The sequence below is a fragment of the Panulirus ornatus genome, chromosome 13 (genome assembly GCF_036320965.1).
Source record: "Panulirus ornatus isolate Po-2019 chromosome 13, ASM3632096v1, whole genome shotgun sequence".
Classification (NCBI taxonomy): domain Eukaryota; kingdom Metazoa; phylum Arthropoda; class Malacostraca; order Decapoda; family Palinuridae; genus Panulirus; species Panulirus ornatus.
Window position 1 is genome coordinate 52,858,466 of NC_092236.1, and position 16,305 is coordinate 52,874,770.

The following is a 16,305-nucleotide window of genomic DNA, read 5'->3' on the forward strand; positions in this document are numbered from 1 at the left end:
GACGAAGATTCAGCCAGTTCAGAGGAACTTTCATTTGCACAGGCAATGGTTAAAATCATCAGCTTCGCGACCTTAAAAGTCCTTCAGATCTTCAGTTTATTAATGACCTACAGTCCTTAAAGTCGTCAATTTCGAGATCCTTATGTCCTTAAAATATTGTCTCGTGCCTTAAAGTCTTTAAAATAAACATTTCAGCGATTTAAAGTCCTTAAGGTCATTAATTTCAAGACAACATCCTTAAAATCATTTATAATCGACTTAAAAACCTTAACATAATCGCTTTCACGACTCAGAGCCTTAAAAAAAAAAAAAAACGCTTCGCAATTTATAGTTTTTAAAATCCTTGAAAACATGTTTCGCATCTTTGATCCCTGACGTCTAAAAAAAAAAAAAAAACATAAGGAAATAATTTTCTTTTTTGAAGCCTGTGTCTCAGGTTCACGAGAGGAGGAGGAGGATATGAAGACGAGGCAGAAGCTGGGGGAAAGTGCGTAATGAGAGACTAGTTAGCGAGACTTGATGACGAAGTTTTAATCTGCATTAAAGGGATGATGGATCGGTGTGGCACAGCGATGCTGAGGAGGGGAGGCGAAGTAGACAGGAAGGGGATGATCTCATTTTACACCACAGGTTTAGACGAGTGAGTGAGTGACGAGCGATAGTGGTGAGGGAGGTGAGAGAGCGAGGAGAGATGCGCTTTCGTACAGAGAACAGAAGACAGTATGACGAATGCAGGTTCTTATATCGTGTGTGTGTGTGTGTGTGTGTGTGTCCAGACACACACCCTCTACCTGAGCCATAAGAAACCAACTATGCACACACTGGCGTGGCTCACGTCTGGAAAACCTTATATTCTAATTCGGAAAAAAAAAAAAAAATACTATCCTGCTCCAGACATGGATTATAAGATTAGCCTTCCCCGACACACACACACACACACACACACACACACACACACACACAGAGGCAGCAGTGGTGCAGTGGGTGATGTTGCGACCTATGAATCTTGCGGTCCCAGCTCGAGACCGGACATGGCCGTTGGCTCACCGCCAAGCTACTACTTGTTTAATCCCCTCCTTTGGGGGCTGGTCGACAAATGGGCATCTCGCGTGAGCTGGTGTACATCATAATATATATATATAATATATATATATATATATATATATATATATATATATATATATATATATATATATAGTCAGCGAATGGAAAGTCACCAGCGAGGTTGTATCACTGGGTGTACAGCCTCGTATAAGGTACTGATCACACCAAAGGAGTATACATTTCCCTGTCACTGGATGTGTAGCACAGCCTTGGGTTGTAAGAACTTTTAAAAAAAATTCCTGGGGTACTACAACTACCACTAATAATAATAATAATAATAATAATAATAATAATAATAATAATAATGATGATAAAGATATTTTGTTGCGGAAGCCATGATGGTTGTCCGATGCTGAAATTTTACTATTGTCTCATAATGTTGTTTTTCTTTTTTTTGTCTCAGTTTTACCAAAAATAAGGTGAAGCTGAGTGGTAATCTAACCCACATTTTTCATTCATTTTTTTTTTTTTGTAAAAGGGAATGACATTAATTGCCGTGTGACCTCCATATGTGACTCTTTCTGCTACATATTATGACTCAATCGATCTATTTGGGTCAATCATCATCTATCACAGTGTTCATAAGCTATCATGGCTCAATCGAGTGGGTTAGTCACATCTATTTTAGTGTTTCATAAGCTATCTTGGCTCAATCGATCTAATTAGTCATGTCTCAATCAGTCTACTTACGTTAATCATCATCTATTTTAGTGTTTCATTGGCTATCTTGGCTCAATCGATCTATTTGGGTCAATCATCATCTATATCAGTGATTCACATGCGTAATCATACCTTAAATCGATCTACTTAGGTTAATCATCATCTATTCTAATGTTTCATAACTTAATTTCCGCCATGTTAAATTTTTCATGAATAGACTCCAAAACTTTTTTTGTGTGTGGTTGAGGTATGAGCGATCCTTCAACTGTATTTACAGCAATGAAGGATTTATTATTCATTATGTAGGTCATTTCCATGCTGTCATCAATTGCTCTACCATATCCGGGTATTGGTGGATTCTATTGTCTATCTTTCGTTCTATCTTTAACATATCGTCTGAAGAATTCCCTGGGGGTTATTTCCACTACATGGAAATTCCCTTTTCGTGTTCGCGTTACTAATAATGTCTTCTCCACTCTTTACGTTAGCTTTGTATTTTCACTGGTTCTTAAAAGATTTTCATTTCACTTCGTTAGATTACATACCCCGACATATTTTTTTCTTATGGCGAATTAGTTCTTATATTTTCCCCAGTTATCCAGTATTTTTTATTTTGTTCTGAGTTTACACCGGTTCTTCTCATTATTCTTGGTACGTGTTCACTCTCCATAAGAAGTATTTTTTCTTTACAGAGAGAGAGAGAGAGAGAGAGAGAGAGAGAGAGAGAGAGAGAGAGAGAGAGAGAGAGAGAGGCGCCATGGGAAGGCACAAAACAAAGGCTATAGCCTATCTCGCCTATGCCTTAATTCGGCCCTGGATGAAAGTGAGTTTATTATTCAAGACAAACTCAGACCAGTCTCGCAGGTAAGAAATATATGATATTACCACAATTATTTATCCATTTATCCGTGGAATGAATAATCTAAAACAAATACTGCTATGGGCGGCCAAGGAAAAATTGTACCACATCACGCATACCACCAAGATCAAAAGCTGACGATATATAACTGTCAACAGCCGTAACTCACGAAGGGTAGTTGATAAAGTCGCCCATCACGGTATGGTCCGAGAACGGGAAGGCCCGTCAGAAAACGAGACACGCGCGCCTGCGCACGGCCGCTCCACCTTCCCCCCAAATTGATTACTGTGGCGACCGGCCTCAGGCCTGCCTCACCTGACCACAGTCTGAACACACTTCGGCCACAGCCACCACGAGAGCCCCCAGGCGCTGGCTGTGGTGGGTCCAGGCGCTAATTAGTAGCGGGCTTTTCAATCTTTCACCAAGGAGCGCTATTTCCAACACGGGGGGATTGTTTCATTATTTTTTTTTTCTTTCCTTCGGCAATCGTCGCATACACAATACTGGAAAAATATTGGCAAGTTTCTTAGGCAATGATTAAGCCATGAGAGACATCTTACAATCACTGGAGGAATACGTGCAATGATCCTTGGTGAAGGGATGGTGAAAAAAATTTTCTCTCCTCTTGTCCCCCTCCATTTTTAACAAAGGGTTGCGAATTCATGGGAAGCTTGGTGATGTGTCATTGTCAACTCGCCGTCGTAAGATAAACAAGAGTGTAATTTCCACTGACATCTTTTTAGTGGTCAGGTAAATATAGAACACACTGTCTGCGCGTTGTGACCATAATTTCTCTCCCTCCTGGGTTATTGTAAATTTGCATCTGTTGACTTCATCCTGATGGTGCCTTTGTTGTTTTAGTGGACGAAATATTGTTTTATGATTTTGTCACTGCAAGAAAAAGTTACACATTTTTCTGCACTTGATCGATATTTTGCGACTCAACCAGTTTCTCCTAAATCCTGCGCGATGTATTTTATTTCCTAACTTAAATTAAATCTCAGCTTTCTATGAATAACAATAACATCGTATTACTTTCGTCTCGTCTTTTTGTTTGGACAAACATGAAGAAAGAATATTTACCTCTCGTACACACAGATATTAAGACGTCTTATTGGATACTCTTATATTCGAAGTAATAATCTCTCCTTTTTTTTTGTTTTATGTCTGGGCGGAAGCAGTGTCCATGATCAGTCGCATGCGTCAACCATCTAACCATAAAACACCAAATGGTATATGGTCTTCATTACGACCAGTGGTGCTTGTAGCACGTCACACTGTCCTAGTGGTCGCCTAGCTATCATGGTGCCTGTAGCACAGAACACGGTCGTAGTGGTCGCTGTCACCTGTTCCCACATATGGGGAGGGAGCAGCCTAGCTATCATGGTGCTTGTACAAGCACAGAACACTGTCGTAGTGGTCGCTGTCACCTGTTCCAACCTACGGGGAGTGAGCTTAATACTCGTGCAGCCTAGCTAGCCACTTCAAACCCTTCTCTATGACCGCAGAATTTTAGAGTCCGTCGTTGGTGCCCTTGATAACCATCTGTGTATTACGGGGGTGAGAGAGAGTTTTTTTTTAACACTCGCGTTGCCCAACGTCTGTCTCTTAACCTTGTATATCATGTACCATGTCTTTAATAAGCTAGTGTGTATATATTCACACACACAGGCACTGTTGTAATGGATGACGCAGCGTAGTCACAACGATGTCGTATGTTCTCTTGACTGCACGGGACTGTCGGGAGTTCTATACCACGGAAATTATCCTCGTGGCTAGGGTGCGGCTAGGATGTTCGTTACTACGGGTCGGCGTCATGCGGGTTTTCGTTGCTTATTTCAATATGATTTCATAAGGTGTCGGGAAAGTTGATGAGATGGAAGGAGGGAAGATAATGATAAGATGGGGGAGAAGATGGATCATTTTCACTCCTCCAGTAGTTCTCATACGGTGGTTATCATGGATTCCGACCAGACTTCAGACTCACTTCTTTCTGGATTTCAAGTCTCTCCCCCGGGGCTGGAGCCTCGCGCGCTGTAACACAATAATCATTCTTATGCGTTTCCTTTCATTTTCGTGGATATTTTGTACTGGAGGATTTTCTTGCCTTGCTGTTGCTGGATCTTAAGAAAATCTATCAAGTAAATATATGAAATAAAATGAAATAAATAAGCGTATTTATCTGTGACCATTCCCATAGTCAATGTTACTGTGTTATTAAGCGAAGACTTTATACCATGCTGAGGCAGGACTAAGATGCTATTTGGGTAAGAAAAGGCGAGAAAGAAGAAGCAAGAAGAGACAGTAGGGGTAATGTCTGCATCCGAGAACTCTAAAACAAACGCGCCTCGTGAAGTCCAGTGGTGAAGATGGCGCTACTGATCAACAAATGGAACCAAGAGGAAAACCAGAGTGTTTGCGAAGTCATCTGAGAGAAGCTGCCTGGTGGTGGAAGTACTGGAAATGAGAGATGTCTGGAAGGCCTAACTCATGGAACTGAGGAAGGGGAGTGGGTATGACACGGGAATCATGAGAAAGAAGAAATGGTGGTGGATGTAAACTAAGACCTGAGATTGTCGAAGACGATGGGAGAGGGAAGGAATATCAGAGGAGTGGAAGAAAGCCACTAATACTCCCATATATAAGGATGAAAGAAACAGTGAAGGGTTTGGAAATTATAGAGGGATTAATTTACGTCCAGAGGCAATCAAGGCGTTTGTGAGGACTGTATAGAACAGGATAAAGCGTAGTAGAAGAATACTGAGCAAGAGGGTTGTGGAATGGCTTCAGAGTAAGACAAGCTACAGCTAAGCTGGGTAGACCAGCTCACTTATCTCGTGAGCTGAAGGAAAAAGGGCATGTGACGCGGTTTGAAGAGGTGGCATATGGATAATGGCAGAGTGGCATGGCCTACCTCTGGGAATGATGGGGGCGGTGAGGAAGAGGACGAGTGGTGGCGACTGTGTGTGTGTGTGTGTGTGTGTGTGTGTGTGTGTGTGTGTGTGTTTACCGTCAATCATTGCCCTTCAATATGTATACTGACCACACAATGAGGAGAGTAATGGTGAGTGAGGGAAAGGGGTGTGTGAGTGAAAACGGAGGCGTCAGCTGTTAAGTGAGGAGGAACAAAACAAGACATGAAACTCTGGAAATGAACATCAGGACGAAAGGAATGGGAGAGATAATGGAGTTAGCGCAAATGAGGAGAATATCCACCCGGAAGATATAACCAAAACTACGAGAGCGGAAGTTAGTGTAGAAATTTTCCTACTGTCGGGAGTGAAGCTGCCAAGTTGCCCCAGATGGCCAGTAGAATGAAGACATTAAGAAGGAGGAGGAGGCAGATGGCGAGGGAGCGTACGACCTGCCTCTGGAGGAGGAACTTCAGACCAGGGACAGAAGTGAGTGTGGCGACGTACACGTACCCGAGGCAGCTGCTGCCTGTTCGGTCGCGAAGGACAACGACATGACAAAATAGAGCCGATGATGGAGAAAGATGAGCTGCCTCCCGCTGAAGAATGCGAGCTGAGGAGAATGTTCAAGATCAGTGAGGATGATCTTGTGACGAATTAAGACACGAGGACCAGACCTGAGCAGCCATAACAGTCTGCCACACAGCAGGATAAAAGCTGAAATGGTCTAGGCGAGTTGAGATGATAGGGACGACAACAGACGACCAAGAGGGAGGGGGTTCAGAGCGGAGATACGAGGCGGAAGGAGAAGGAGGCGGGAGGAGGAGGAGGAGGAGGAGGAGCTCCCAGGAAGATACCAAAGACAAGATGGCTGGAAGTTTGGCAAGAGCCCTGAGGGAGGTGGAACTCGGCGTGAGGGGAGTGGAACAGGACCTGAGGGGCGTTGGAACTCGGTGTGAGAGAGGTGGCGCAAGGCCTGAGAGGGACGAGGAACTCAGCGTGAGAGAGGTGGCGCAAGACCTGAGAGGGACGAGGAACTCAGTGTGCGAGAGGTAGCGCAGGACCTGAGAGGGACGAGGACCTCAGTGTGAGAGAGGCGGCGCAAGACCTGAGAGGGACGAGGAACTCAGCGTGAGACAGGCGGCGAAAGACCTGAGACGGACGAGGAACTCAGTGTACGAGATGGAGCGCAGGACCTGAGAGGGACGAGGACCTCAGTGTGAGAGATATGAGAGAGGTGGCGCAAGACCTGAGAGGGACGAGGAACTCAGTGTGCGAGAGGTGGCGCAAGACCTGAGAGGGACGAGGAACTCAGTGTGCGAGAGGTGGCGCAAGACCTGAGAGGGACGAAGAACTCAGTGTGCAACAACAGGGAGACAAAGGTGAAACACGGCAATTTCTGCTGAGTTCCAAAATGCTTAAGTTCAACCCTTAAAATCATTCCTTTACTTAACCCGGCAAGTAACCAGAGTTTAATGGATTTCAACTTTATAAGTGACTCTTTTTTTTCTCTTATGGTCACATATTTCCCCCCCAAATTTCCTCATATGCTAGAAACATTGAGCTCTTAGTGCTGTCACTTCGGACTTAACACCGAATTCCCAGTTCTAAACTTCAGCCTTATATCAGGTACATGAGCAGCCGAGGCAAGATGTTCTTGGCTTAATGTGCGGGAAAACTATGGCTGAACACTCGAGTCCAAGTTACCGCGGGCTTACGTCCGTCTGCCTCACGACGTACGTGTGTGTGTGTGTGTGTGTGTGTGTGTGTGTGTGATCCACCATTTGTACGGGGCAGAATAGGGAGTTTTGAATTCGTGTGGGGGGCGGGGGCGCTACGGATCTTAAAACAATCCTACAGCTAATTAAACTTCTGTACAATGTTAGTAATTACAGTTTGATTCTTCAACCATCCTCTCAATTCTCTTGTTCTTAAATGACTCATTTACCTTTGCTTAACAGCTCGTCTTTTCGCTGTGGCCTCAGGCTGTTCCATCTCATGCTGTGGCTTCCGGAGAGTTGACGCTCGTCGAACTGGGTTTTAAAAAAAAAAGACTTGATAAGTCTGTGATCAAGTCATCCCTTACTCTTCTCCTCAGTCATGGGCCAAACTCATGGCATCTAACCACCTCAGTGTAACTCATTCCTCTCGAGTGTGTTACCATGTTCATCGCTCGCCACAAGACATTGTCTAATAGTTCTTTGTGCTTCCTCTAAGCGCGGTGACCAAAACTGAGAAGCATTTTCAAATTCTGGTCACACACACACACACGCTGTGAACAGTTCACTAAACACATTCACGTACTTAGAGCGAGTGTAATATTCGCCAGCAAAGAGTTTCGTCTTTACGAACTGCTGAGGCGGAGCTCCAGCGACAGATTGGGTATACAATGCAAACCCACTATTCCCTCTGACACACACAAGGTTCCTTGTGTCTTATTCTCCAACTAGAAAACACTCGTAGCGAGTTCCTCCCTTTAACTGTGTCCCATCCTCGTCCCGTTGTATTTAGATGACCACCATCATCAACACGGTGTTCTCAATAACTGTGCAGCTAAATGTGAGGTAAAGTAAGATGGTGTGGTATCAGTCCTCTCTCTCATACTGGTGTTCTCAGTGATCAGAAATAACTCCATGCGTCTCCATGAGACTCTCTTCCTCCATAAGGATTCAACATCTTTTTTCCAATAGTCTTTTCTTCCCATCAGTGCAATTCCTCATCAGCAAAACGTCTATCTGTGAGGGGGTAGGGGTGGAGTGGGGGAGGGGTGTTGTTCTGTGGCTCCCTGTGCCGTTCTGGTCCGTGTTCTTTAACTGTTATTATTGCAAACTGGTTCTGGTTCATTAGAAAAAAAAAAAGAGAAAATCTGGAGGGAATTATCTGGACTATTATACAATTTATTTTCGCCGCAATAACTCTTTCTGTTATGTAGTACTGTCTGAATGGACCATCTAGCAATATCACATGAAACAATGTAATCTGTTAATAAAAAGGCCAATTCCCCTTAATAAAAAGGCCAATGCCCCTTAAAAAGGCCAATTCCCCTTAACAAAAAGGCCAATTCCCCTCAATAAAAGGCCAATTCCCCTTTATAAAAGGCTAATTCCCCTTAATAAAAAAGGCCAATTCCCCTTAATAAAAAAGCCAATTCCCCTTAATAAAAAGGCCAATTCCCCTTAATAAAAAAAAGGCCAATTCCCCTTAATAAAAAGGCCAATTCACCTTAATAAAAAGGCCAATTTCCCTCGTCCTCTGGACTCACTCCTTGCTATTTATCTATCCCTCTGGACAGATTCAGAATCTAGCCTCTGTTTAGTGCACTCTTGTCTCCACTTCTCCATCTGGAACAAGTGTGATTTCCCCTCTCTTAATGGGCTTCTGTGGTGTGGTGGTCAGCGTCGCTGAGTTTGAATTCACGCCCGGGTTCGAATTCCGGGTGGGGTACTCTGTCCACAGCCATCCCAGCTATTCATCCCTCCCTTCAGGTGGGGTGGTTGATAAATGGGTATCTATAGTTTATGGTGCGTACCTCCTGCTTTATCATTGATGTTCTTAATTTAGTTACAACTAGCTTGAGGGGGCAAGTTATGCAGTACCGATCCTACAACCTCCATGTCTATGGTTGTTTATTAGATATCTTTGTTTACCAACAAGCAATGATCCTCAATACCTTTAGATTTTTCTCCTTTAATTCTTTTTTTTTCTTTTAATGTTCCATGGAACATATCACACGCCTCTCGAACTGTTCTATCTCTTACAGTGAACAATATTCTCTCTATCGCTTGATTAAGAAAAAATATTCACCATGTCCCTCCATTTTTCAGTGACCCCAGGACTCAGTCTGTGCATTCATCCGCCCGGGACTTTTTTCTCGTGTGTCTTCTGTAGTCTGCCTCCAACGCTCTCTGGTCTCTTGTGTTCCTTTGTTGATCTCTCTCTCTCTCAGGCACATCCAGCGAGAACCCTCCTGACGTTTCCCCGCTAATGCTTTCCACCAGATGCGCCTTCCTTCCTCTGAGCTTTCCACCAGATGCGCCTTCATTCCTCTGAGCTTTCCACCAGATGCGCCTTCCTTCCTCTGAGCTTTCCACCAGATGCGCCTTCATTCCTCTGAGCTTTCCACCAGATGCGCCTTCATTCCTCTGAGCTTTCCACCAGATGCGCCTTCATTCCTCTGAGCTTTCCACCAGATGCGCCTTCATTCCTCTGAACTTTCCACCAGATGCGCCTCCATTCCTCTGAGCTTTCCACCAGATGCGCCTCCATTCCTCTGAGCTTTCCACCAGATGCGCCTTCATTCCTCTGAACTTTCCACTACACGCGTCTTCATTCCTCTGAAGACACTCCTTCTGAATCCTTTCGATCGATGTGATTTTGTTAATTTCCTTATATAACGCCTGTCAGCGTTACCAGCTAACCCAAATAACAATCCCCTGTCGTTTCCAATAAAGCTAACCAATGATTGCTTGTCAGCGTTACCAGTTAGGCTAAGAAACAACTGCGTGTCAGCGTTACTAGTTAACCTAAGCAACACTTGCCTACCAGCATTACAAATCAAGCAAAACAACAACTACCTGTCTTCGTTACCAGTCAGGCTAAACAAAAAAGTGTCTGTCAGCGTTATCAGTCAAGAGAAGTGACAACTGACAGTCAAAGTTTCCAGTCCTGCTAAGCGACAACTGGCTAACTGTTAGCGTTACCAGTCCAATAAACATCAACTGCCTCTCAGCGTTACCAGTTAAGCTAATCATCAGCATTCAAATTTTCACGAGAACTGAAAGGGAAGTTAGAAAAATTTCTGTTCATAAAGAAAATTCCTTTCGTTCTTTCCAGTTCGTTCGTTTCCTGTGAAAATAGTTTCAAAATCACTTTTGTGAGGTTAACGTTTTAATCTGTTTTCATTAATGGATTATATGTCGGCAATAAAGATCTGCAGAATCCTATATCAGCTTTAACTAAAATTGGTCACTGTGCGTGGGAGCTTCTGTATGTAATCTATTATTATCACAATTTTAAGCTCGCTGAATGAAATAAATTCCGCCGTGCAACATTATTTGTCGTTGTAACATTCTATCTGTACCTCATTTCAAATTCTATCCTAATATCAACAAAGTGCATCAAGGACGTTATATCCTTAAACAGTTTATTGGTATATAGTTTTCATATTACAGTTTTTAAATCTATTTTGTGATTCACAGAAAAGGGATTTATTTGCTGCACGAAAGTTAATAAATCATTCCCGACTACATGGTCTTCATATATATATATAAGTTTTAGACTCGCGATATCTTCGTAGAAATGCTGCGTTGCCGATAATTTTAGTTTTTCAATCAAAATACGACTAGGCTTGTGGGGGGTGTGTCTAAAGCTTGTGAGGGTTGTCAAATTGCAATAATCGAAAACTAAGCTTGTGGTGGTGTATATAAGCTTGTGGGGGGTGAATAAGCTTGTGGGGGGTGTCAAATTGCAATAATCGAAAACTAAGCTTGTGGTGGTGTATATAAGCTTGTGGGGGGTGAATAAGCTTGTGGGGGGTGTCAAACTGCAATAATCGAAAACTAAGCTTGTGGTGGTGTATATAAGCTTGTGGGGGGTGAATAAGCTTGTGGGGGGTGTCAAATTGCAATAATCGAAAACTAAGCTTGTGGTGGTGTATATAAGCTTGTGGGGGGTGAATAAGCTTGTGAGGTTGTCAAACTGCAATAATCGAAAACTAAGCTTGTGGTGGTGTATATAAGCTTGTGGGGGGTGAATAAGCTTGTGGGGGGTGTCAAACTGCAATAATCGAAAACTAAGCTTGTGGGGGTGTATATAAGCTTGTGGGGGTGTGTCTAAAGCTTGTGAGGTTGTCAAACTGCAATAATCGAAAACTAAGCTTGCGGTGGTGTATATAAGCTTGTGGGTGGTGAATAAGCTTGTGGGTGGTGTCAAATTGCAATCGAAACACTAGGCTTGTGGGGATGTATTGGCTTGTTGGGTGGTGTAAAATGTAGTCTGATTTAGTTCCACCCTTTACTATACCATCGGGTGAGTGATGAAACAGTAGCAGGGATAATTGTCCGGATACAATACGACTCTCTCAATGGACAGAAGCAATCATGGCTGTGCGCCATTCAGTGTTATCCCTTTCAGTTAGCGAAGGTAAATAATTCATACAATAATTCTTTCCCCCAAAAAAAAAAAAAATGCTCACCTAATGAGGCTGTATGATGATGTTTTCCACTCATAAATTCTGGCTGAAATGGTGTGAGGAAGGACGATTATTCAATGAAAATGATTTGGAAACAGACGTCAGTGAAAGATGGATATTCCTCGTTTCAATGTTACCAAGGAGGAAAGAAAACGGAGCTGACCGGGTACATGATCGAGGATGAAAAGGGTTTTATACATTCTCACACCATGAGTATGAAGGTATGACCTTTGAGCACGACTTATGACCCTTGAGTACGAAGGTACGACCTTTGAGCACGACTTATGACCCTTGAGTATGAAGGTATGACCTTTGAGCACGACTTATTACCCTTGAGTATGAAGGTATGACCTTTGAGCACGACTTATGACCCTTGAGTACGAAGGTACGACCTTTGAGCAAGACTTATGACCCTTGAGTATGAAGGTATGGCCTTTGAGCACGAATTATGACCCTTGAGTATGAAGTTGTGACCTTTGAGTACGACTGTATGACCCTTGAATAAGAAGGTATGACCTTTGAGCACGACTTATGACCCTTGAGTATGAAGTTATAACCTTTGAGCACGACGTATGACCCTTGAGTATGAAGGTACGACCTTTGAGCACGAATTATGACCCTTGAGTATGAAGGTATGACCTTTGAGCACGACTTATGACCCTTGAGTATGAAGGCACGACCTTTGAGCACGACTTATGACCCTTGAGTATGAAGTTATAACCTTTGAGCACGACGTATGACCCTTGAGTATGAAGGTATGACCTCTGAGCACGACTTATGACCCTTGAGTATGAAGGTATGACCTTTGAGCACGACTTATGACCCTTGAGTATGAAGGCACGACCTTTGAGCACGAATTATGACCCTTGATTACGACAGGACGACCCTAATAGGGTATGAATGGCCTAGTTCTTGACCTTAAATGTTCGACCTGTTTCTAATGGGTGTTGTCTCTACCTCTCTAATTACTCTGAGCGGTTTGTACATCACTGTGACCACAGACTAACTGGATATTAATATATAAAAAAGCGTGTCCTTGATGAGCAGTTTGACCCTGTCTCAAATGGAGGTATGACTGACGAATAAGTCCCTTGCGAACAATCATATAATAACCATGATTAAAAAAAAAGGCAAATATAAATGGATTCGTGACCATCTAAGTCGTAATTTCAACGGATAATGATACCATCGCTTGTCAGTATGGTCGCCCCTGAACAAGGCGGGGTTGTTAAGTAAACTTTCGCCGGCGAGAAACTAGTTTTTCAAAGTTGTGACAAAGTTTTACCAGGCGGGTCTGGGGTTCCTTCCAACACCGCCTCCTGCGTTCCTGCTTTCCACTACTCTTAATAATATGATACTGGAGCAGACTTGCTCGTCGTCTGTCTCAATACGGTCCGCCCTGCAGGGTCTGGGGATGGAACAGGCAGAGCCATCTATTGGTGAGATTGTAACGCACGCAGAGCCATCTATTGGCGACATTGTAACACACGCAGAGCCATCTATTGGCGACATTGTAACACACGCAGAGCCATCTATTGGCGACATTGTAACGCACGCAGAGCCATCTATTGGCGACATTGTTAAGCAGGCACAGCGCAAACTTACCTTTCTCTGACGGCACTTTACCTGTGATACCGAAAAAGTAATTTTTCCGTCTCTTTTCCCTAGTCATTCGCTCTCATCCACGTCACAAAACATCTGTACCATCGTGGAAATAAAGTAACATCCCTCAACTCTCTTCACTTCATAAACATCCCGGTATCTATCTTGCCATACAAGTAGAGTCTTAAGCGAAGGGAATAAAACAGAACGTATAGTCTTTGGCGAAACTAATGACTATGATACAGCACGTAGCCTGTCGCGAAGCCATGAAAATTAGCGGGACATACAGAAGACGAATGGTACGGCCCGAGGCTTGTCATATATAAACATGACCGGAGGAGCAAATGAACCCACGACATGTCAAGGCTTTGTATGTAGTCTAACCCGCTCAGCCAACACCACCACCACCTCTCTACCTGCTACCAACACCTCAGAGCCCCGGCGTTAGGAATATGTATGTACACGTAAGGGGGCGTTAGGAATATGTATGTACACGTAAGGGGGCGTCAGGAATATGTATGTACACGTAAGGGGGCGTTAGGAATATGTATGTACACGTAAGGGGGCGTCAGGAATATGTATGTACACGTAAGGGGGCTTTAGGAATATGTATGTACACGTAAGGGGGCGTTAGGAATATGTATGTACACGTAAGGGGGCTTTAGGAATATGTATGTACACGTAAGGGGGCTTTAGGAATATGTATGTACACGTAAGGGGGCGTTAGGAATACGATGCACACCCGGCGTTAGGAATATGTATGTGTACACATGTGGGAAGTTAGGGATATGATATACAACATGGTATGTGTTATAAAGGCGTCTAAATATACTCACGCCATGTACGACACTTGAGCTGTTGTGTTGAGGACCGCCTTGGTCGGTCCTCCTCCTCCAGCCTCGTCCTGCGGTCGCTGTCTCTCTCCCTTGGGCAAGATTCAGAGTGTAGGTGGGTGGGTGGGTGTCGTCTTGTGGTCGTTTTAAGTGATATCCAGCACACAGCTCTCTGCGGTTCTCGTGGAGGTCACCGCTCACTGGTTCAGTTTTAGTTTTCTTTTCTTTTTTTTCTATCTTACTTTTTTTTTTCTTCACACACGCCCGGAACCTTCGCAATGAAGTCCACTCGGCGAACATCACGAGTTTCACCTTAAAGTTTTCAAGATCATGACCCACACGTCTGAGATATGGTGGCGGTGACTATGATGCCTTTTAGTCTGTCTCGCACACGAGTGACATCACCTTAGAATTAGGTGCACATTTTTTTCCCACACACAGCAAGTCATTCAGGTCATTTTTTTTTCCCCCACCACCACCTCCTCCTCGATGGCTCAACACACGTTTAAATTTCACACACGCACACACAGAGTCACCAAGATGAAGAAGCTCTTTCCATACAGTTAGTTAAAACACGTTATCTTCACTGTTGACAAGGGCTAATTCAGTGCCGTTCTCAACAGAGGCAGGTTTTTTTTCCTCCAGGCACGAGTAATGAAGAAGTGTTCTCAACAACACTGTGTTGGCAACACAAGGCGGCGCCGGCGATACAGGTGAGTAAAACAGTGATGGTGAGAGTGGAGTGTGGTGGGAGCTCAGCGCCACGGGTAGGAGCACCTACCACCTCACCTCCCTGGCCTTGTCCATGGTGCCGCGCCTCCCTGTGGAGCAAAGGAAATTTACATTATTCCGGGTGACGCTGAAGACGGCTTCAATTAAAATCAAGCAAAACGAGGAATAATACAATATCAGGCGGAAGAAGGAGGAAGTGAAAGTTTTGGAAGGCGTGCAGACACTGTTGTCATGGGTGAATTAATTCTACAAAGTTTTGGACGTATATATAATCTTGGTTGATAGTATGGGAAAGTTAGGTAAGAGGGACGGTATTAAACAGAACGTAGTTTAATATCATAACTCAGTTAGGGGTAAGTTGGGTGTGTCGGTGGCGTTAAACGAACGACAAGTCTGGACCATCTAACGAGAGAAGCCCGGAGTGGATGACGGTATAACCAGAGGGCTTGGATGGTTCAGTGCGAGGGGATTATCACAACAGAGTAGGACCTAGCAGGGCCTGACGAGGTCCACACTGACGCACTGCCCTGTCCACAAGCCCAGTAACCAGTTCGTCGGTCCAGTTTCTAGTCCATTACCTCATCGACCACTCCACTGACCCAGTATATACCTAGTCCACTGACCCAGTATACCTAGTCCGCTGACCCAGCACCTAGTCCACTGACCCAGTACCTAGTCCACTGACCCAGTACCTAGTCCGCTGGCCCCAGTACCCAGTCCACTGACCCAGTACCTAGTCCACTGACCCAGTACCCAGTCCACTGACCCAGTAACCAGTCCGCTGACCTAGTACCTAGTTCACTGACCCAGTAACTAGTCCGCTGACCCAGTACCTAGTCCGCTGACCCAGTGCCCATTCCATCGATCTACCGTCTCGTCAGGAGAGGGACTTGAGACCAGACCACAGTCCTCCTGGACCACAGACGACGCCTCTTCTGCGACAAACTCATACGTGTGTCAGTGGCAACTGAGAGTATTTTGTCCATCTATATAACAGCTGGAAATCCCAGTAAGACCTCCCCAGTGTCTTGGAATAGCCGAGAGTGTCCCAGGATGTACCAAGTCCACCTGAGACCCTCTTGCCTCGCAATAACCATTGTCGGAGCTCATGAGGACACACTCGCCCGGACGCTGGGAGGGGAGGGGTGGATCCACCGGGTTTCTGAGCCTTCGCTGAGTAAATCCAAGGCACTCGACATTTTCTTGCACCAAGCACGTTATCGTGTCCCCTCTTCAAATAATGCAGTCCTGCTTCTCTCTCTCTCTCTCTCTCTCTCTCTCTCTCTCTCTCTCTCTCTCTCTCTCTCTCTCTCGGTGTTATTAACCGCACGGCATCCACAGACCGCAAGGGCGACGTCGAGTCTGTCTGTACACAAGTTCGATTCCTGGTCATGGCAGCCGATCCACAGTCCA

At 44.4% G+C, this 16,305-nt stretch overlaps 1 protein-coding gene across 6 annotated transcripts in view; it reads right to left on the reverse strand.

The window, feature by feature from the left end:
- The window catches only part of LOC139752893 (uncharacterized), a 469,040-nt gene that overhangs the window by 86,565 nt on the left and 366,170 nt on the right, over positions 1–16,305 (reverse strand). For 3 of the 6 annotated variants that reach the window (XM_071668924.1, XM_071668923.1, XM_071668922.1), the window contains one exon: positions 14,164–14,981. The gene's annotated coding sequence lies outside the window, so the exon portion shown is untranslated. The remainder of the gene's footprint in view (positions 1–14,163; positions 14,982–16,305) is intronic. The other 3 variants (XM_071668928.1, XM_071668925.1, XM_071668926.1) reach the window with 1 other exon arrangement.